Below are 19,698 nucleotides of genomic sequence, written 5' to 3'. Positions count from 1 at the left end.
GCCATTGAGTACGATACTGGCTGAGAGTTTGTCATGCATGGCCTTTATTATGTTGAAATACTTGCCTCCTATTCCTATTTTATTGAGTGTCTTAATAATAAATTGATGTTGTATATTACCAAGTGCATTTTCTGCATCTATTGATAAAATCATATGATTTTTATTCTTTCTTTTGTTAATGTTGTGTATTACATTGATTGATTTGCACATGTTGAACTACACTTGTGTCCCTGGGATGAGCCCCATTTGATTATGATGTATTCTTCTTTTAACATATTGTCATATTCAATACACTAGCATTTTGTTTAGGATCTTTGCATCTGTATTTTCCAGAGATAGTGGTCTATAATTTTCTTTATTTGTGTTATCCTTGACAGGTTTTGGTATGAAGGTTATGTTGGCCTCATAAAATGTGTTAGGAAGTATTGCCTCTTATTGTACCTTTTGGAAGAGTTTGAGAAGGATAGGCTTTAAATCTTCCTCAGATGTTTGGTGGGAGTCAATGGTGAAGCCATCTGGTCCTGGGCTTTTATTTTGGGGGAGGTTTTTAATAGTTGCTTCAATTTCTTCACTGTTGGTTGGTCTACATAGATATTCCATATTTTCATGATTCTGTCTAGGAATCATGACAAATACCATATAATCTCTGTCTAGGTGTGGTTGTTAATAACTATGAGTTTTCTGTCCTTTCACTGTTCATATTTTTTATCTTATTTTTCTTAGATAAGTAAGTCCCTTTAACATTTCATATAATAAGGACTTGGTGATGATGAACTCCTTGAACTTGACCTTATCTGAGAAGCACTTTATTTACCCTTCCATTCTAAATGAAAGCTTTGCTGGATAGAGCAATCTTGGATGTAGGTCTTTGGATTTCATGACTTGGATTACTTCTTTCCAGCCCCTTCTTGCCTGTAAGGTTTCTTTTGAGAAATTAGCTGACAGTCTTATGGGAACTCCTTTGTAGGTTACTGTCTCCTTATCTCTTGCTGCTTCTAGCATTCTCTCCTTTATTTTAATCTTGGGTAATGTAATTATAATGAGCCTTGGTGTGTTCATTCTTGGGTTCAACTTCTTTGGGACTTTCTGGGCTTCCTGGATTTCTATTTCCTTTGCCAGATTGGGGAAGTTTTCCTTCATAATTTGTTCAAATGAGTTTTCATCTTCTTTCTCTTATTTTTCTCCTACTGATACCCCATATGATTCAGATATTGGAGTGCTTAAAGTTGTCCCAGAGGTTCCCAAGCATCTCCTCACTTTTTTGCATTCTCATTTCCTTATTCTATTCTGGTTGGATGTTTATTTCTTCCTTTTGCTCCAAATCATTTATTTGAGTCCCAGTTACCTTCCCTTCACTGTTGGTTCCCTGTATATTTTGCTTTACTTTACTTTGGATAGTCTTCATTTCATCCTTCATTTTGTGACTGAGCTCACTCACTTTTGTGAGCATCCTTATTACTAGTGTTTTGAACTCTACATCAGATAGGTTGGCTATCTCCTCATCACTTAGCTCTTTTTCTGGAGTTTTGATCTGTTGTTTCATTTAGGCCATATTTCTTTGTCTCAGTGTACCTGTTAAGTTTTAAAAGGGGTGGAGCCTTAGGCATTTGCCCAGGTGAGGCAACCTTCTTTGCTGTGTTGTGGCACTGTCTGTGGGGGAGAGGTCAGAGAGGAACAATGCTGCTCACTCTTTGCGTTCTAGCCCCGCTTTCCAACAAATTCTCTCATGTGAGACTGCAAGTTTCTCCTGCTGTGGCAACTCCCACAGTAATTTACAGGAGCTTTGAATCTTTAGTTTCCCATTAAGCAAGCCCTGCCTTACCTGCACAGTCCGCCACCTTGCTGTGACTCCTCTCAGTCCATCCTGCTTCACCTGTGTGGTCTGCCACTTTGCCATGTATCCTCTTTGCTCGGCAACCCATCTTCCATCTCCACCCCTCCTACTAGTCTGGGTGAATGTTTCTTTAACTCCTTGGTTGTCAGAGTTCCATGCAGTTTGATTTTCAGGCACTTCTGGTTGTTTATAGTTTTTATTTTTTATCTATGTTTGAATACAATTGTCTCCATTTTCCCACCACCACTTTCCTCCACCCCACTGCCTCCACCTGCCACCCTCAATCCTACCCCCCTTTGGCTTTGTCCAGGTGTCCTTTATACATGATTATTGATGACCCTTTTTCTTCTTTCTCCCATTCTTTTCCTCCCCCCTCCACTCTGGTTACTGTCAGTATATTCTTAACTTCAATGTTTCTGGTTATATTTTGCTTGCTTGTTTGTTTTTCATATTAGGTTCCACTTGTAGGTGAGATCATATGGTATTTGTATTTCACTGCCTGGCTTACTTCACTTAGCATAATTCTCTCCAGTTCCATCCATACTGCCATGAAAGATAAGAGCTCCTTTCTTCCTGCTGCTTACTATTCTATCATGTAAATGTAGTGCAGGTTTTTGATCCACTTACTTACTGATGGGCACCAAGGCTGCTTCTAGCACTTGGCTATTGTAAATTGTGCTGCTATGAACAATGAGGTGCATAGGTTCTTTGGAATTGATGTTTCAGGATTCGTAGGGTATAATGCCAACAGTGGAACTGCTGGATCAAAAGTCAGTTCTGCTTTTACATTTCTGAAGAAATTCCATACTGTTTTCCAAAGTGGCTGCACCAGACTAAATTCCCACCAACAGTGTACTAGGGTTCCCTTTGCTCTACAACCTTGTCATCACTTGTTGTTAATTAGTTTGTTATGTCCATTTTGACCTGTGTAAAGTGGTATCTCATTGTGGTTTTAATTTGCATCTCTCTGATGGCTAGTGATGCTGAGCATCTTTTTATATGTCTCTGGGCCCTCTGTATGTCCTCCTAGGGTAACATAATTGGAGAAGTGTCTGTTTAGATCTTTTGCCCATTTTTTTTCTAGTAATGAAACACCACTTTTATTCAGAAACATCTGTGGTAGGACCTGGATGGTTCTTTTAATTTTTTTTTAAATTTAATTATTGTTCAAGTACAGTTTTCTGTCTTTTACTCCCATCCCAGCCCACCCTCTCAGTGCTCCCCACTCTCTACCATTTCCACCCCACTTAGTTGTTGTCCATGTGTCCTTTATACTAGTTCCTGTAAATCCTTCCCCTTTTGTCCCTGATATTCCGTCCCCTTTCACCTCTGGTCACTGTCCCGCTGTTCTCTAGTTCAGTGTCATTGTTTTTATTTTGCTTGCTTGTTTGTTTTGTTGTTTAGCTTCTTGTTAAAGTGAGATCATATAGTTTTTGTCTTTTAACACCTGTCTTATTTCACTCAGCATAATGCTTTCCAGTTCCATCCATGTTGTTGCAAATGGTAGGAGCTTCTTCTTTCTCTCTGCTGCATAGAATTCCATTGTGTATATGTACCACAATTTTTTGATCCATTCATTTACTGACAGGCACCTAGGTTGCTTCCAGATCTTGGCCATTGTAAATTGTGCTGCTGTGAACATTGGGATGCATAGGTTCTTTTGGATTGGTGTTTTAGGGTTCTTAGGATATAATCCTAGAAGTGGAATTGCTGGGTCAAAAGGCAGGCCCATTTTTAGTTTTCTAAGAAAATTCCATACTATTTTCCACAGTGGTTGTACTAGTCTGCAAACCCACCAACAATGGATTAGGGTCCCCTCTTCTCCACAACCTCTCTAATACTTGTTGTTTGTTGCTTTGTTTATGATGGCCATTCTGACTGGTATAAAGTGGTATCTCATTGTGGTTTTAATTTGCATCTCTCTGATATCTAGAGATATTGAGCATCTTTTCATGTGTCCCTGGATCTTCTGTATGTCCTCCTTGGAGAATGTTTGTTCAAGTCCTTTGCCAACTTTTTAATTGGGTTGCTTGTCTTCCTGGAGTGAAGTCATGTAAGTTCTTTGTATATTTTCAAGAATAAACCCTTGTCTGAGGTATCATTGGCAAATATGTTTTCCCATATAGTTGGTTCTCTTTTTATTTTAATACTGTTTTTTTATCTGTGCAGAAGCTTTTAATTTTGATGAGATCCCATTGTTTATTCTTTTCTTTATGTCCCTTGCTCTAGGGGACATATCAGTAAAAATGTTGCTGCATGAAATATCAGAGATTTCTTGCCACTGTTCTTCTCTAGGACTTTAATGGTGTCAGATCTTATATTTAAGTCTTTTATCCACCTTGAATTTATTTTGGTGTATGGTGTAAGTTGGTGCTAAAGTTTCTTTTTTTTTTTTTTTTGCATGTAGATGTCCAGTTCTCCCAACACCATTTGTTGAACAGGCTATTTTTAGTCCGTTTTATTTTGTTGCCCCCTTTGTCGAATATTAATTGGCCATAGAGATTTGGTTTATTTCTGGGCTCTCTGTTCTGTTCCTTTGGTCTATGTTCTGGTTTTTATGCCAGTACCAGGCTGTTTTGATTACAGTGGCCTTGTGATATAGTTTGGTATCAGGTATTGTGATCCTTCCTACTTTGTTCTTCTTTCTCAAAATTGCAGCTGCTATTCAGGGTTGTTAATGGTTCCATATAAATTTTTGAAGTATTCTATGTCTGAGAAATATGCCATTGGTACTATAATAGGTATTGCATTGAATCTGTAAATTGCTTTGGGTAATATGGACATTTTGATGATGTTAATTCTTCCAATCCATGAACATAGTATATGTTTCCATTTGTTTGTGTCTTCCTTGATTTTTTTCTTCAGTGTTGTGTAGTTTTCTGCATATAGGTCTTTTACCTCCTTGGTTAGGTTTATTCCTAGGTACTTTATTTTTCTTTTTGCTATATTGAATGGAATTTTTTTCTTCATTTTAGCTTCTGCTGATTCATTGTTGGTATACAAAAATGCCTTTGATTTCTGGATATTGACTTTGTATCCTGCTGTTTTACCACATTCATTTAACAGGTTGAGCAGTTTTTGGGTAGAGTCTATAGGATTTTCCATGTACACTATCATGTCATCTGCAAACAGTGACATTTTTGTTTCTTCCTTTCAGATTTGGATGTCTTTTATTTCCTTTTCTTGTCTAATTACTGTGGCTAAAATTTCTAATACTATATTGAATAGAAGTGGTGAAAGTGGACAACCTTGTGTTGTTCCTGATCTTAGTGGAAAAGCTTTTAGTTTCTGTCCATAGAATATGATGTTGGCTGTAGGTCTCTCATATATGGCCTTTATTATATTGAAGAATGCTCCATGTATTCCCAATTTGCTGAGTGTTTTTATCAGAAATGGGTGTTGTGCCTTATCAAAAGCTTTTTCCACATCTATTGATATGATGATGTGATTTTTTACTTTGCTTTTGTTTATATGATGTATTACATTACTGATTTGTGAATACTGAACCATCCTTGCATCCCTGGGATGAATCCCACTTGGTCATGGTGAATGATCTTTTTAATGTATTGTTAGATGCAGTTTGCCAATATTTTGTTGAGGATTTTAGAGTCTATTATGTTCATCAGTGATATTGGCCTGAAGTTTTCTTTCTTTGTTGTATCTTTATCTGGTTTTGGGATTATGATGATGCTGGCTTCATAAAAAAAGTTTGGGAGTCCTCCATCATTTTGTATTCTTTGGAATAGTCTGTGAGGAATAGGGATTAGCTCTTCCTTAAATGCTTTGTAGAATTCTCCTGTGAAGCGATCTGGTCCAGGGCTTTTTTTGTGACAGAAATTTTTTGATTAGTGCTTCAATTTCATCTGCTGTTATTGTTCTGTTCAGGTTTTCAGCTTCTTTTTCATTGAGTTTTGGGAGATTATATTTTTCTACACCTTTTTCCATTTCTCCTAGGTTTTCAAATTTCTTGGCATACAGTTATTCATAGTAATTTTTAATGATCCTTTCTATGTCTAGTTTATCAGTTGTAATCTCTACTCTTTCATTTCTGATTTTTTTTAGTTGGGTCCTCTCTCTTTTTTCTTGATGAGCCTGCTTAAAGGCTTGTCTATTTTGTTTATCTCTTCAACAAAAACCAGCTTCTGAATTCATTGATCCTTAGAATTGTGCTTTTACATTGTATGCCAGTGAATTCTGCTCTGATGTTGGTTATTTCCTTCCTTCTACTTGCTGTGGGCTGTCTTTGTTGTTTTTTCTTGAGTTCTTGCAGGCATAGGGTTAGGTTGTTTGTGTGAAATATTTCTATCTTTTTTAGGTAGACCTATATTCTTATGCATTTCCCTCTCAGGACTGCCTTCACTGTGTCCCATAAGTTCTGGGTTGTTGTGAGTTCATTTTCATATGTTTCCAAAACCTTTTTTATTTCTTCCCTAATTTCATTCTTGACCCATTCATTGTTTAATAGCATGCCATTCAATCTCCATGATTTTTTTTATTGATTATGCCATTAGAGTTGTTCTATTCCTCCCCTTCATTCCCCTCCACCCTTCCCCCCATCCTCGCCATCCCCCCCCCTTTAGTTTATGACCATGTGTCTCAAGTTCTTTAGATTCTAGGGGCTAGAAAGAGTTATTCCAAGTCAATCTGCATGATTTTGAGGGTTTGGGATTTTTTCCTTTGGAGGTGGTTTCCACTTTCAGTTCCTTGTGGTTGGAGAAAATGCTTGGTATGATTTCAATTTTCTTGGATTTGTTGAGGCTCATTTTGTATCCTATCCTGTGGTCTACCTTTGAAAATGTTCTATGTCCATTGGAAAAAAATGTTTATTTAGCTTCTTTGGGATAAAGGGCTCTATATATATATATCAGTTAAGTCCATTTCATCTAGAGCATTGTTCAATGACACAATATCATTGTTGATATTTTGTTTTGAAGATCTGTCCATTTTTTGACAGTGGGTGTTAAAATCCCCTACTGTAATTGTGTTGCTGTCAATGTCTTTCTTTTTTATTATTAATTCTATTTAGTTATTTTTCAAGTACAGTTTTTTTGTCTATTTCTCCCATCCCAGCTCCCCCCTCACCCTGTGCTCCCCACCTCCCTCCCATTTCCACCCCCCTTAGTTCTCATCCCTGTGTCCTTCCTATTTGTTCATCCAAATCCCTCCCCTTTTTTCCCCTTAAATTCCCTTCCCTCTCCCCTCTGGTCACAGTCCCCTTGTTCTCTATTTCAGTTTCTTTGTTTTCATTCTGCTTGCTTGTTTGTTTTGTTGTTTAGCTTCCTGTTAAAGGTGAGAGCATATGGTATTTGTCTTTCAACACCTGTCTCATTTCACTCAGCATAACACTTTCCAGATCCATCCATGTCATTGCAAAGGGTAGGAGCTCCTTCTTTCTCTCTGCAGCATAGAATTCCATTGTGTATATGTACCACAATTCTTGGATCCATTCATTTACTGATGGGCACCTAGGTTGCTTCCAGCTCTTGGCTATTGTAAATTGTGCTGCTATGAACATTGTAGTGCATAGGTTCTTTGCAATTGATGTTTTAGGATTCTTAGGATATAATCCTAGCAGTGGAATTGCTGGGTCAAAAGGCAGTTCAATTTTTATTTTTCTGAGAAAATTCCATACTGTTTTCCATAATGGTTGTACCAGTCTGCAATCCCACCAACAGTGAACTAAGGACCCCTTTTCCCCACACCCTCTCCAACATTTGTTGTTTGTTGCTTTGTGTATGATAGCCATCCTGACTGTTGTAAAGTGGTATCTTATTGTGGTTTTAATTTGCATCTCTCTGATAGCTAACGATATTGGGCATCATTGGGCGTCAATGTCTTTCTTGAAATCCTCTAAGATTTTCTTTATATATTTGGGTGCTCCTATGTTGGGTGCATATATATTTACAATGTGTATGTTCTTCTTGGTGGATTCATCCCTTGAGTATTATGAGGTGACCTTCTGGGTCTCTCTTCATGGCCCTTATTTTGACATCTCTTTTGTCTAATATGAGTCTTGCTACCCCTGCTTTTTTTTTTTTTCTTGTCTGTTTGCTTGGAAAATTTGTTTCCAGCCTTTCACTTCTACTCTGTGTAGGTCTTTGTCCTGAGGTGGATCTCTTGGAGGCAGCATATGTGTGGGTCATGCTTTCTTGTCCATTCAGCTATTCTATGTCTTTTTATTGGAGCATTTAATCAATTTATGTTAAATGTTGTTATTGATAGGTACTTATTCATTGCCATTTTTGTACCTATATTCCTCTCTGTCTCTCTTTTTACCTTCCTTAAAGCAGTCCTCTTAGCATCTCTTGCAGTGCTGGTTTGTTGGAGGTGTATTCTTTTAGACTTCTTTTGTCTTGGAAGCTCCTTATTTAGCCTTCTATCTTGATAGCGAGCCTTGCTGGGTAAAGTAGCCTTGGTTGTAGGCCTCTCGTTCTCATTACTTGGAATATTTCTTGCCATTCTTTTCTTTGCTTGGAGTGTTTCCATTGAGAAGTCGGTAGCTAACCTCATTGGTGCTCCCTTATATGTTACTTCCTTTTTCTTTCTTGCTGCCTTTAAGATTCTCTCTGTCTTTCTATGCATCACAATGTTCATAGCAGCACAATTTACAATAGCCAAGAGTTGGAAGCAACCTAGGTGCCCATCAGTAAATGAATGAATCAAAAAATTGTGGTACATATACACAATGGAATTCTATGCAGCAGAAAGAAAGAAGGAGCTATTACCCTTTGCAACAACATGGATGGAACTGGAAAGCATTATGCTGAGTGAAATAGGTCAGGTATTGAAAGACAAATACCATATGATCTCACCTTTAACAGGAAGCTAAATAACAAAATTAACAAGCAAATAGAATAAAAACAAAGACACTAAAATAGAGAACAGGTGGGCAGCGACCAGAGGGGAGAGGGAAGGGAATTTAAGGGGAAAAACGGGGAGGGATTTTTGAAGAACAAGTATGAAAGACACAGGGATGAGGACTGTGGGGAGGGGGGATTGGAGGGCGGTGGGGAGACAGGGTGGAGGGGGGGCTGGGATGGTAGAAATTGACAAAAGAAAACTGTACTTGAAAAATAACTAAATAAATGTTTAAAAATGTGAAAAAATAATAAAAGGCTATATGAGCCCCTAAAAAAAAAGATTCTCTCTGTCTTGAAATTTTTCAATTTTAATGATGATGTTTCTTGAAGTGGGACTCTTTGGGTTCTTCTCGATTGGGACTCTCTGTGATTCCTGGATTTGTGTGACTTTTTCTCTCATCAAATTAAGAAAGTTTTCCATCGTTATTTTTTCAAATATATTTTCTATCTGTTGCTCTTCTTCTTCTCCTTCTGGTATTCCTATTATTCAGATATTATTATGTTTCATATTTTATTGCATTTCTCTTAATCCCTCTTCATTCTTTCTGAGTCTCTTTCCCTTTTCTTGCTGTTTCTGGGTTCTTTTTCCTATGTTCTCCTCCAACTCACTAATATGATCTTCTGTTTCATCGATCCTGCTTTTGATACTTTGTACTGTGTTATTCAGCTCTGAAATTTTATTCTTCATTTCTTCTTGGCCCTTGCTGATAGTTTCTATTTCTTCTTTCATGTTGCTATAGTTTGTAGTGAGTTCATTGTAATTCCCCTCTAGTTTCTGGTAGCTCATGTGAGCTTTTTGAACTTCCTGATAACTAGTGCTTTCAATTCAATATCTGATAGCTGACTTGCCTCTATTTCATCTAGTATTCTTTCTGAGGCTTCCTCCTTTCCTTTCATTTGGTGGTTGTTTCTTTTTCTTTCCATTGTTTGTTAGACTCTTCTTGTTACCTTCAGCTTCTTAAATTTATTTGTTCTGGCTTCCTGGATTTATGGTGTGAACTTTTGTGGTATAATACCTGTGAGATTCAGTGTTGTAGTCTCCTTGATCTCTTTAGCTCGCTGGTCTTAGGCTGTCCTTCACATTGGCTCTGAGTTTGTCTTTGGGTTTTTGTTGTTTCTAGGTCTTTCTTCTTGGATCCTTCCCAGCAGCTGGTGAACTGATGGTCCCTCTGTCCACTACTTATTTTATTTTGCTGTGCTGGTGAGGGTGGTTTGTGGTGAAGCTAGTTCTTTTGTGTGTACAGGGTTTTGAGGATTCTCTTTTGCTCTTGTTCAGTTGTTTGCCCTGGGTAGTTTCTCCACTCTTTAGTTGTATTTCCAGATAGGTCTTGGGTTGATGTTTGCGTGGTTTCTACTCCCTCCTTCACTCTCCTCTGTTCTTATCTGTTGGTGGTTTCTTTGTTGTTGGGTTTCCTCTTCCTTTGGGTATCCTTGTTTTCACCTCTTCCCCCCACTCTTTTTTTATTGTGATCAGTTGGAGGGGAGGGCAAGCTGCTTTATTACAGTAGGAGAGTATTCTATGATATTTATGGTAGCAGCTGGTAGAGAAGAGATAGGTGATCCCCTAGCTATGTGCAGTGTAAATCATAATCTTCAATCCACCTAGCCACTTTTTAGAAAGGATGGAAGGAAGATAAGTCTCTTGTTGGAGAGGGAAGGTTTGTGATTTGGATCTAGACTGGAGGGAGGTTGAGGGAGGTCAGATTCTGAGGTAAGGTGAGAATAAAGGATGGTAAATAGGTGTAGTGTGAGAGAGAATAGAGTATACCACTACCGTATTATAGTTCAGGCAACACTGAAGAGGGCTAAGATCTGAGGGGGGGGGCTTTGTGTAGTATTTACAATAGTATGTAACAGCTATTATTTACAATAATATTAGAGCAACACTCATATGACAAAATCTATGATATACCAATATTAGTGCGTATTGGACCTTCAGTAGTGCGCTAACTGGGCAAGGGAAAGTAAAGGACAGTAAATTAGCAACACACTATGATTGAGGGGAGAAGGGAAACCTGTCAAGTGATACAATATATCCAACCAAGGTAAAGAAGACTACACAGAAAGAGGAGGAATACAGAGATACTATTAAAATAAAACCTGTAAGAATAATGAAAAAATAGAAATATGCAGTAACTTGTAGTTTTTCTGCTATAGCAAAGTGAAATTTGTCTCTCTGTGTCTACTGTTGGGATGCCTCCTCTTTGGGTCCAACTCTTGTCTTTTCATGCCGTTTCAAGACCTTTGTCTCACTTGGGGTGGAGGGCGGTGAAAGGAGAGAAAAAAAAAAGACAGCAGAAGGGAGGAAAAAGTAGTAGGTTTGGAAAGAAAGGAAGAAGGAATAAAACAAGAAAGAAGAAGAGAGCAGGTAAAAGTATTAAAAGATAAAACAATAATGAAGTTAAAAATAGAAGATTATTTTTTAAAAACCATCTGTTGGTTTCCAGCTGGTCAAACCTTTTCTTCTGGTCACACTAGGTGCAGCAGTCTGAGGGGCAATTGGTGTGGCCTCTCTCCCTTTTCCGTGAACTCAGTTGGTCTCACCAGTGCTCTCCCAAGATCCTGACCGGCACCTGTCCTCAGCACCCCACTGAGATCAGACTTTCCCCCAGGAGTCATAGTCCTGGGCTGGGGTGCGGGTAAGTGCTCGGCCAGGCTTCCCTGGTCCCACAGGCTTGGGTGAATACCTTTCTCAGTGCTATGGGGGAACATAGGGTCGACTCTCAATTCTCCCAAGCTGGCGACCACATACTGACTCCATGGGTGATCAAAGCTCTCTGGTTTGCTTCCTAATGCCCAGTCCTCTCTCTGACACTCCAAGAAAACAGATCTTTCCTGGAGTTTTTCAAACTGTGCCCAGCTGGGTAGGAAGGGAGCCGATCACTGGCTCTCTCCCAAGGTCCTTGCTGCCAGCCCTCGGCTCCCAGAGACCGAGGCCTACTGGCCCAGGCCCTTGCATGGCCTGGCAAAGGGCCTGTGGCCTCTGCACTGTTTCCTCAGATGTTATTGACCTGCAGCCATCTCCCCTCACTGTCTGGTCATTCAGAGTCCGCTCCAATTTCTGGGATCATACCTTCATATATGCTGGGTCCCTGTTGGCTATATGCTGCGCTCCTCCACAGATCAGCCCAGTTTTTCTCTGGTGCATGGGAGGAAGCGAAATCCTTTGTCCTACTCCACCACCATCTTCCCAAGAATCTCCCTTTTCTCATTTTTAATGAGAGTGTTTGTCTTCTTGGAGTGGAGTTGTGTGAGTTCTTTATATGTTTTGGAGATCAAACCCTTATCTGAGATATTGGCAAATATTTTTCTCATACAGTTGTTCCCTCTCCATATTGCTAACATTTTCTTTAGCTGTACAGAAGCTTTTTCCTTTGATGAAGTCTCATTTGTTTATTCTTTTCTATATGTCCCTTGCTCTAAGGGACATATTGGTGAAAATATTGCTGCTGTTTATTTTTTTTTAGCTAGGTTGTTACCCTTCTTTCAGTTGTGCATGGAAGCAAATCATTTCTACCTAAGCCTCCATCTTGCCTAGCCCTGTTATCATTTTTCTAGATCTTTAAGATGTAATGTTAGGTTGTTTACTTCAACTAATTTTTCACAAAGGTGCCATAGCAATTCAATGAAAAAAGGATGGGCTTTTTAACAAATGGTGCTAGATATATTGGAGATTCACAATCCCAAAAAATGAACCTTGACTTAAGAATCATACCTTATAAAAATTAATTCAAACTATAAGATGGACTTAAATGTAAAACATAACAATTGTAAAGTTTTAGAAAAAAACATGGAAACTATCTTCAGGATCTAGGGCTAGGAAGCTATTTCTTAGACTTGATAGCCAAAGTATGATACTTAAAAGAAAAATAGATAAACTGGACCTCATCAAAATAAAAACTTTTAGTCTGTGAAAGACCATTTTTAAGAAAGTGAAAAACAAGCTATAGACTGGGGACAAAATGAGCATACCACATACTCTACAAGGAGTAATAATCTAGAACATATATAGAAATCTCAAATTCAACAGCTTTTTAAAAATCTAAACAACGAAATTGAAAAGAGGTCAAAAAACACAAGCAGATATTTTACTGAAGAGGATATACAGATGGCAAAAAAGCATATGAAAAGATTTTTCACATCATTATACATTAGGAAAATGAAAATTATACATCACAACACATCTACCTGACTAAAGTAAAAAATAATGATAATTCCAAGTGTTGGTAAAGATGCAGAGAAAATATCACACACATTTGTGATGGGAACATCAAGTGCTATGCAAAACAGCTTGGCAGTTTGATAAAAACCTAACATGTAACCACCATATTACCTAGCAATTGCAGTCTTAGGCATTTTTCCCAGAGAAAAGTAAACTTATGTTCACACATAAACTTGTACATAAATGTTTATTACATTCTTTGCAACCACCAAAACTTTGAATAGATGTTCTAAGTGGGTGAATTGTTAAACTCTAATAATCCACACCATAGAGTATTATACAGTAATAAAATGAATGAACTGTTGCTACAACAGTCTGAGTGATTCACTGAAGAATTATGATTTGGGGAAAATAAGGCAATCCCTAAACCTTACATGTTGTATGTTTCCATTGATATAACATTCACAAAATGATAGAATTACAAAAACCAAAATTATATTAATGGCTGCTAGTGGTGAGGTTTGGAGGGAAGTGGTATTGGCTATAAAAAGGCAACGTAAGAATTCTTTTGGTGGTTAAAAAGTTCTCTGCCATGACTGTATCAATATAAATATTTTGGTTGTAGTATTGTGCTATAGTTTTGCAACATAATATCATTGGAGAAATCTGTTTAAAGGATACCAATGGTATCTACTATTCAGGGAGGGGGCATAAAGGGACTAATTTATAGTGGAAAATATAATAAAGAATTAAAAATGCATGTGAATCTACAATAATCTCAATATAAAAAGTCTAAATCAGGAAGAATCAGGGAATCTGAATAGACAGATTACAACTAGTGAAATTGACACAGTAATTTAAAAAAAAAACCTCCTCAAAAAAGGGAAGGGAACTTAAGGGGAAAAAGGGGGAGGGATTTTGAGGAACAAGTATGAAAGACACAGAGATGAGGACTGGGGGGGGGGAATGGGAGGGAGGGGGGAGACCGGGCGGGGGGTGGGGTGGGATGGGAGAAATAGATAAAAAAAAATGTACTTGAAAAGTAACTAAATAAAATTTAATATTTAAAAAAAAAAGTCCTGGACCAGATGGCTTCACAGCTAAATTTTACCAAATATTCAAAGTAGATCTAATACCTATTCTTCTCAAAGTATTATAAAAAGTTCAAGAGGAAGGAAAACTTCCAAGTTCATTTTCTGAGGCCAGCATTATCCCAATTCCAAAATCCAAAGTTGACACTACAAAGAAAGAAAATTACAGTGAAGATGTTGCTATGTGGAATGTCTGAGATTTTCCTGCCGATGTTTTCTTCTAGGACTTTATTGGTGTCATGAATCATATTTAAGTCTTTTATCCACCTTGAATTTATTTTTGTGTATGGTGTACATTGGTGGTCAAGTTTCATTTTTGTCCTCTAAAGCAAGGGAAATGAAGGAAACAATAAACAAATGGGACCTCATCAAATTAAAAAGCTTCTGCATGACTAAAGAAAACAGCATTAACATGAAAAGAGAACCAACTATATGGGAAAACATATTTGCCAATGATACCTCAGACAAGGGTTTGATCTCCAAAATATATAAAGAACTCACACAACTCCACTCCAGGAAGACATACGATCCCATTAAAAATGGGCAAAAGACTTGAACAGACACTTCTCCAAGGAGGATATACAGAGGGCCCAGAGACATATGAAAAGATGCTCAGAATCACTAGCCATCAGAGAGATGCAAATTAAAACCACAATGAGATACCACTTTACACTGGTCAGGATGACCATCATAAATAAAGCAACAAATAACAAGTGTTGGAGAGGATGTGAGGAAAAGGGAACCCTAGTGCACTGTTGGTGGGAATTCAGACTGGTGCAGCCACTGTGGAAAACAGTATGGAATTTTCTTAGAAAACTAAAAATGGAACTGCCTTTTGACCCAGCAATTCCACTGCTGGAATTATACTGTAGGAGTCCTGAAACACCAATCCTAAAAAACTTACACACCCCAATGTTCATAGCAGCACAATTTACAATAGCCAAGTGCTGAAAGCAACCTAGTTGCCCATCAGTAAATGAGTGGATAAAAAACTATGGTACATTTACACAATGGAATTCTATGCAGCAGAGAGAAAGAAGGAGCTCCTACCATTTGCAACAGCATGGATGGAACTGGAGAGCATTGTGCTAAGTGAAATAATCCAGGTGGTGAAGGACAAATACCATATGATCTCACCTTTGATTAGAACATAATCAACAAAAGAAAAAAGTAAATAAAATATAACCAGAGACATTGAAATTAAGAACAATCTAACAATACACAAGGGTTTTTGTCTATTGTTTTTTGTCTATTGTTAGATTGTTCTTGGGGAAAGGTTTTCAGGAACTAGTGTAAAGGACATATGGACAAAACCAAGGGGGAGGGTGGAATCAAGGGATAGAGGTAAGATGGGCTGGGGTGGGGGGAATAGTGGGGGGGGGGAAATGCAGACAACTATAATTGAACAACAATAAAGTAATTTAAAAATTACCAGCCAATATTCCTGATGAACATAGATGCTAAAATCCTCAACAAAATATTAGCAAAATTAATCCAACAATATATTAAAAAGATCATATATCATGTTCAAATGCAATTTATCCTGGAGATGCAAGGTTGGTACAATATCTACAAAGGAATAAACATGATACACCATGTAAACACAATGAAAAAAAGCCACATTTTGATATCGATAGATGCAGAAAAATCATGTCATAAAATCTAGCATGAATTTATGTTAAAAACTCTCAACAAAGTGGGAATAGAGGGAACATACATCAAGGCAACAAAGGTTGTATATGACCATAGCCAACATCATGCTCCATAGGCAAAAACTACAAGCATTTCCCTTAACATCCTGAACACAGGGATGTCCACTTTTACTACTCTTATTCAATATAGTACTTGTAGTCATAGCCACTGGGAAAAAGGCATTCAAATTTGAAAAGAAGCAAAACCATTATTATTTGCAGATAACATAATACAGTATATAAAGAGCCCTAAGATTCCACCAAAACACCCTAGAACTGATAAACAAATTCTTTAAAGTATCATGATACAAAGTAAATATCTAGAAATCAGTTGCATTTTCATACACTAATAATAAACTATCAGAACAGAAAACTAAGAGAACAATCTGATTCATAATAGCTTCAAAACATAGGAATAAATTTAACTAAGGATGTAAAATACCTCTACTCAGAAAATATAAGACGTTGAAGAGAGAAATTGAAGAAAATACAAGTAATTGGAAGCATTTACCATGCTCATTGGTAGGAAGAATTAACATCCTCAAAATGTCCATACTGCCCTGGCTGGTGTAGCTTAGCAGAGTTAGTGTGGGCTGTGAACCAAAGGGTCCTGGTTAAATTCCCAGTCAGGAAACATGCCTTGGTTGCAGGTCAGGTCCCCAATAGGGGCCACTTGAGAGTCAACCACACATTGATGTTTCTCTCCCTCTCTTTCTTTCTCCTTCCCCTCCCTCTAAAAATAAATAAAATAAAATCTTTTTAAAAAATGCCCATACTACCCAAAGCAATCTATAAATTCAGTGCAATTCCTATGAAGGTACCAATGGCATATTTCACAGAACTAGAGCAAATATTCCAAAAATTTATACAGAACCACAAAAGACTCTGAATAGCCACAGAAATCTTGAGAAAGAAGAACAAAGTTGAAGGACTCACTATGTAGTATGATACCTGATATCATACTATGGTGCCATATAACCAAAACAGCATAGTACTGGCATAAAAACAGACACATAGATCAATGAAACAGAGTAGAAAACCTAGAAATAAACCAATGCCTTGCTCAATTAATATTAGACTAAAGAGTCAAGAACATACAATGGAGTAATGATAGTCTATTCAATAAGTGGTATTGAGAAAACTGGACACATGCATGAAAAAATTAAGTTAGACCTCCTTCTTATATCATATACAAGAATAAACTAAAAAATGGGTTAAAGACTTAAATGTTAGACCTGAAACTATAAAATCCTAGAATAAAACAATGAACACAGATGCTGGAGCACTCTGGGTCTGGAGTGGCTAGAAAAACCTGGTGGTTGTTAAGCAAATGCACACTCTAGATCCATATTTTTCTGAGCAAGTTTGGTTTATTATAATACCAAATGAAGTTCTCTCTGTTCTGGCTTTTTCTACAGGAAAATATGAAGGGCATCTCAGAGGGATACCTGGGATTCACTAGCAGGGGGAAGGGAGTTTAGGGGGTACACTGGGTTGAGCAAAAAGGAAAAAGGACTCATAAAAATAGACAACAGTGAGGTGATTGCTGGGGGCAGGGGGTATAAGAGCAGTAAATGGTAATGGAAAAAATCAAAGTCCATTCTCTCACCCTAGGACTTACTGTCTGGAAAAATTGTTTCCTCTCCCCATACAATTTCAGCAATGGTTGGATGTTTTGCCTCTTTACTTAAAAAAGTATAGCATCCTCTAAACCATATGATTATACTTTAGGAAAACAAAGGTGTTGTTTTGTTTGAAGAGATAAACAATAATGGTTAGCATATGTTTTTATAAAATAATCAATGGCAAATGTATTTAAAATGGGTCTTAAGAAGCAGAAGAGTGGAAACAAATGGAGTTGGAAATGGAAGCAAATATTCTAGAAACTTAGCTCCCCTTTGTAGCCTCAAGGGCTGGGCAACCAACAGCTGGATTTTCAAAATTGCAGACCCACTGGACTCATAGCTGGAAAGGACTTCAGACATTATTCAGTAAAATTATTTTTTAACTGTTATAGCCATATAAATTTTTTTAACACGAAATAGTTCTTGGAAACCCACTATCTAAAAGATATAGAAAAAAGTGATATTTTTATTAAAGCAATGGTAGGAAGCTCAGAGAGCTGCCATCTACATATCTTGTCTCCCACTCATAACTCCACAACCTCTGGCCTTTGTTTGACTCATACAATAATTCTGCAATGCACAATTTTTATATGGAGAACTGAGTCCCAGAGAAACGAAGAAGCTTACCCAATATCACTAAGCCAGTGACATCACTCTGTCAGTGACAGAGTTGTATCTAAAATCCAGGTTGTTAAAACCAGTGTTTTCTGCTATGTCATATTTCTGAAAAGTCTACAAAATTTTCAGAAAGCAACAATAAATTTTTTCACTTATATCCACTTTACTTGTGGGGTAGATTCTGTGTTGGTGCTCTTATTTCTAAATCTTGGGCTTTTATTTACCTTTTGCTTACCTTTTAGTTTGGTTTCTTAATTTACATGGATGGAAAACGGGTTGCAACAGCAACATCATTTCAGGAAACGGTACATCCTAGTTAAAAAGCTTTCATGAGCAGCAAAGAACATATCATTGTGAAGCTGGCACTTAATTTGATGATAAAAAGAGCTACTAAGATAATTCTTGGCACTTAGTAGATGTTAAATAAATGTTAGTGCCCTTTTATTTTCCTCTTCACTTGACAAATTACGTTGGAAGACATATTTCCAAGTGCCAATACAAGCAAAATACAAGTTCCAAAACACTTGCAAAACAATTGGATTTTCATTGTATAGATGAACACCTTAGCTGGGTTTCTCAAGGACCCAGGAGGTCTTGAAGATTTTACATGAAGAAATACAAGTAAAGGGCCTTATATATTTCTCTTCACATCTGTAATCTTCTTCAAATAGTCTATCTGTGCCAGGCACTCCAGAGTAAAAGAAACACAAAAATGAGATGAGTTAGTCCTGCTTAAGTGCATTGTTGTGTTAATGAATTAATCAGTCACAATGGCAGCCTTAGAGCAGCAGGGTAGCTGTTAAGAATTGGCTGCTGGAGAGATGCAGAATGCAATCAAGGATGAAATAAAGCAAAGCAGGATTGGGTTTAAAAAAAAACTCTCAGCAATCAACTGTCAATAGGGCCTCGTTATAAAAGCAAAATGGGGTTATTTTTCAAAGTCTAAGGAAGAAAATGTTTGCAGAGTTTGCGGTTCTTTTCCTGTTTTATTATTTATTTTTCACAATAGTTTGAATTTCTGTAAATCTAACAAATAAAAAGAAAAATTCATTACTAATTGTACATATGTGACTATATGCACATGGTGTAATTTAGTAAGCCAGTATGTAGAGAGAAGGACAATGAATTGAAGGGCCTTGGGCTTAACTCTACCAGTTGTCAGTCTTCCAGTGAGAAAGTGCCTTACCTTTTTTTAACTCCAGTTTTTCCATCTAGAAAATGACAGGGTGGACTAGACACTTGATGTATATATACCCTTCCAGTTCTAACATTCCAAAACTCCCTGGCTCTTGAGAGAAGTTTTATTACAAAGATAATTTTCAGTGTGTTTTAGATACTCTTTCTAAGGTGAGTAACTTGAGTCCTAAGTACTAAACTAAATTTTCTTGATTATGTCATGGAATATTCATATACTTGAGATAAAAAGATCCTTTGAAGCAAATGGATTAATGGCTACCTAAAGGGATTTGATTTGAATACTATTTACAATCTTGTTTTATCATCCCTAAATGCCAGCCACTATCTCTAGGGGTAGTATGTCTAAAATTTTCCAACTTCACAGGTAATAAATTTCACTGCCAAGAACCTTCATATGATACTTATCATAAATTTTCTCTCCTTAAATTTCATATATTTCCTCTCTTTTCTCAACTACAACCCTTCCCAGACAAGTACCAACAGAAGGATGTTCAGTATATTTTTCATTTTTCAAACTGGTGTTTAGTAGCCTTAATCTCCCAACTCCCAGCTTCCATGCCCTGCTGAGCTCAGACCCCTGGCAGAATCTTGGACAGACTGAGTTGTGTGGCTGTAGAACA

Source organism: Artibeus jamaicensis, unplaced genomic scaffold, assembly GCF_021234435.1.
Source record: "Artibeus jamaicensis isolate MK-2021 breed Jamaican fruit bat unplaced genomic scaffold, CSHL_Jam_final contig_240, whole genome shotgun sequence".
Taxonomy (NCBI): Eukaryota; Metazoa; Chordata; class Mammalia; order Chiroptera; family Phyllostomidae; genus Artibeus; species Artibeus jamaicensis.
This window is presented reverse-complemented; position numbering follows the sequence as displayed.